General features: G+C 40.6%; 1 pseudogene; it reads left to right on the forward strand.

Annotated features, from left to right (window-relative positions):
- Window positions 1–1,062: 1,062 nt before the first annotated feature.
- On the forward strand, window positions 1,063–1,180 carry LOC119418792 (annotated as a pseudogene).
- Window positions 1,181–4,267: the final 3,087 nt, after the last annotated feature.

Raw genomic sequence — 4,267 nt, forward strand, 5'->3', positions numbered from 1 at the left:
CTTCAGCTTTTCAGTATCGCCTGTCTTTTATTATTGAAGTTACTAAATTATTTTCATTGTGCCAAGGAGTGTTGTGCAAAGTGTTGTGACAGAACTTTTTTTATTTTAGAATAAATAATATTAGTGATAATATTTATGAACTCTTTTATGCCATTGTTGTTGTTGTCAATGTTCTTGTGAAAGGGACAAAGTCTTGTTTATAATGTTGTTTTTTTGTGTGTCCAGTACGGTGCTTCCATTATTGAAATGTATCAATCAGTGGCGATTTTACCCTCTTTTTAGGGGTGCTAAAGCACCCCTAAATTTTAACTCAGCACCCCTGAAAAATAAAAAAACATCATTAGGATTTTGTAAGGAAACTCAGTTCTCAAATTTTATTCACAAAATATTGAATAAATTTTGAATAAACATGGAATAAATGATGAGGCTTAAATGGACCAGTAAAATCTGATTTTTTTTTTTTTTTTTGCACGAGTCGGATCCTCGATGCCACCTGTCAATCATCCCAGTAGGCTTGTCAGCAACTGACCAATCAGCAATCACAATTTGTCCCGAAGTGAAACGTCCCTTACCTGCAGGAACTGTACTGTCTTTTCCTCCAACAACATTTTCTGGGTTTTGCATTATGAAGGGATTTTGTGAAAAATCATCAGAAAAATGGTTAAACGTGGTCAGTGGGTAACATGTAATTCAAACAGTGTTAGCCTGAGCATTTAGAGAGTGGAATACAGTTTATTCCATTTCCAAAATGTAAATGAAGTTTGGAAAAACATAAAAGATGGATTAAGGCTGGCTGCCGACCTCATGAACAGCTGAATACAACAGTGATAAACAGGAAGTACCACATGCTTGTCTGTATGATGGTAACTGCAAGTAAATCCTCCCTTTTCTGTCATAATTACATTGTATGCTTAATGGTTAAATTAAAGGTTAATGTTTAAAGCTAGTTGTGCTTTGTTTTGTGTGTTTAATATGTAGATATGTGTTGCAACTTCTGGTTGCATAAGTTTAGTCTTTGTTTGCTATGATCCTTTAAAAGTCATATTTGTGAGTGAGCTCCTCGTTTACGGCCACACCACCCTGAACACGCCTGCTCTCGTCTGATCTCGGAAGCTAAACAGGGTCAGGCCTGGTTAGTACTTGGATAGAGACCACCTGGGAATACCAGGTGCTGTAAGCTTTTGCACTTCTCACAAACCACACCATGGCGTGTGTTGTTCAAACCAAGCACCCCTAAAGGTCAGATCCTAGAATCACCCCTGGTATTCATTCAACATTTATTTAGACAGGTTAATCCCATTGAGCCTCGGGGACTCTATTACAAGAGAGACCTGATTTCAACAAAGAATGATGACAACAATGGATAACAATGACAACGATAGTCCTAAAATAGGCATAGGCATACAATTTAAGTGCCTCTTCTTTTTTTTTCACAAATCAAAACAAATTAGCAACCAAAAGTATAATCAAGAGGAATAGTAGTAAAAAAAAGAGCTAGATTATAAGGCGATTTAGAAAACTAAAAGCAGGAACATGTCTGCGTTGATTTTTGCCATGAACTTAACAGAGTTTTAAAGCCACTTAAAGAGGTCAAGGACGAGAGCTTCAGATCTTTTTGCAAGATATTCCAAGAAACAGGAGCGGTGTAGCAGAAGGCCCTTTTGCCTAGTTCAGTCCTCACTGAGGGAACACTGCAGGTAATAATGTCCTGAGAGCGCACGCTGTAGCTGCACTCATGCAGAGACATGTAGGAGGAGATGTAAGAAGGTAGCAGACCAAGAAGTGATTTAAAGATGAAAATGTACCAGTGGGAGAGTGCGTGAAGTTAATGATGGCCAGTTAACCAGTGAATACAGGGTGCAGTGGTGGATACGATAGTTACAGCCAATTATGAATCTTAATGCACCGTGATATCAAGACGGTATCAAGACGGGTTTTATGATGCACATGCTAACCCATACACACCCAGCCCATTATCACCACCAGCTGTCCCTGAATATTAAAGTGTACTATAAAAGGCTGCTGTTTAGTCTATGATTCCTAATGGTGCCCTTTTATGTGAAACCGTTGTCGTGTTGTGTTTGGTTTGCGTGCTTGTTCTTTGATTGTTACACTGATCTACTCTTGCGCTCCAACCACTCCTCTTCTGTGTTCTGTCATCTGAGCTCTTCCCATCTCATCTTCTTCCTTTTCTTGAGGCGGGCACCACTATGTACCCTTGTGTCATGTTATACAACGTGAATTCTCCCCTGACTACAGGGAAAACAGAAAATAAGAAAGCATAATGAATAGAGGGCGAGAGCAGAAAGTTGTATTTGTTTGTCGTTGCACTTATCTTGTCCTGCCATGCATTGCTTACACAGGGGTGTCTGTGAGTTTGTTTGTTCTCCACAGGTGCGCGTGTCTTCATCTTTGTGCTTGTGTTTCCTCTGCATGTTTTATGTGTTTCACTATCAAGTCGTAATAAACTCCTCAACCCCCCACGGGTCTCGAGGCTTTGCCCTTTTGGTGTTTGCTCCTCTTTGCTCTTGCTTCGTCTGAAATCTGCACTTTCTCATCATCCCTGCTTGTTTCCTCTGCTTTGCTCATTTTTCGCCCTCTTTGTACCCTTGTGAAGTGTGCGACCTCTGCAACTTTATTCTTCCCGTCGCTGGGGACATTAGCCAGAGCGGGTCAATGAATATTGATGAGCTCACTCAGAGCCCACTCAGTAAAGGCCAGACGCTGAGATTTCCGCATCCTCCAGCTCAACTACAGCTCGCAGTCCGATACACTGACAAGCTCCCGTTCTGCGTTCTTCCTTTCTTTTCTTCTCTTTCTGCCACTCAGGTCAAGGACTCAGATAATTGCCAAGTTGCTGAGTAGATTATCAGACATTTCTGTTGACAGGGGCAAAAGTTCACTTGTGTTTCACTAACAGCTCATGAAAATTCAGAAATAAACTGCACGACTTCTTTGATTTGACTCTGAAGTCTAGCAGATTTCCTAAACATCCCGGGTCACTTTACTCTGCTTGGGATGTGAGACGCAGTCTTGGAAGTGTTGCTCAAAAATAGAAAGCAAGTTTTTTAAATGATTTAATAAAATTACAATCCTAATAATATGTGAAGGAATGCATATCCCTTGCTATGCACAGTTTAAACTAAGATCTGCTTCTGCTGAGAAATGTTGACGTTGCAGCTATTTTGGTCAAACCTATTTGACCTCATTCAATATCACAAGAGCAAAACAATATGCCGAACAACAGCAGCACAAACATGAGTCTTTGTGGGTGGATGAGTACGAATGAACACAGCAGCATGAGATCAGCAGCATGGATAATCAGCAGCACATATAACCAAAGTGGCATTACAGTGATTAAAAAAAAAATTATCTGTGATAATCCTGATTAGGGATTCATGAGCCTAACAGCTTCAGGGTGGAAGCTGTTCCTCAGTCTAGTGGTTCTACACTTAATGCTCCGCAACTTACTGACTGGGGAACGGGGCAAAAAAATGTGTGCTGCATGAGTGGGGTCCTTCATGATGCAGGTGGCTCTCTTCCTGCATCTGGAGGTGTACATGTCTGTGATGGTGGGGAGACTGACTCCAACAGTCTTCTGTGCAGCCTTCACCACTCTCTGCAAAGCTTTTCTTTCTGCAGCTGTGCAGCCTCCATGCCACACGTTGATGCTGGAGCACAGGATGCTCTCCACTGCACACGTGTAGAAGGAGGTGAGGACTGAGCTTCCCAGACCAGCTCGTCTGAGGAAATAGTCTCTGATTAACTTTCTTGATCAGGCTGGTGATGTTGTTGCCCCAGCTGAGGTTGTTGTTCTGGTGCACACCCAAGTACTTGTAGCTGTATTATAATGTTTGGAAACTTTACAACAATATAGTATTTTTGTTGTTGGCTAATGATAATTAGCTTGAATTAAAATTGACTTCTAGTGGCAGATGTGCAAGCAAGTGCTTACATTCTGAAAGACTCATCAAAAACATTTTGATAACAGACAGACATAATTGATTCCAACAAGTTAATAATAAAATTTTAAATAGTTTCTGGGGATCAGTCTCAGCTACTACTACACCAAATTTCAAGTCGATGTCTTTAAAATCGAGGGAGTTATCGCTATTTTGTTCCGTGGTTCATTTTTGAAGATCTGTTGGCTCTCACTGCTCTGGCTCTAAAAGTTAATCAGTTGTTGACATACATCTAAAGATTTTTTTTCTGAAAGTTTTATTTCATTTGCTAGCTCAAACACACACACAGGCATGGACAACATCTT

This window comes from Nematolebias whitei, chromosome 12 (assembly GCF_014905685.2).
Source record: "Nematolebias whitei isolate Nwh7 chromosome 12, NemWhi1, whole genome shotgun sequence".
NCBI classification, from domain to species: Eukaryota; Metazoa; Chordata; class Actinopteri; order Cyprinodontiformes; family Rivulidae; genus Nematolebias; species Nematolebias whitei.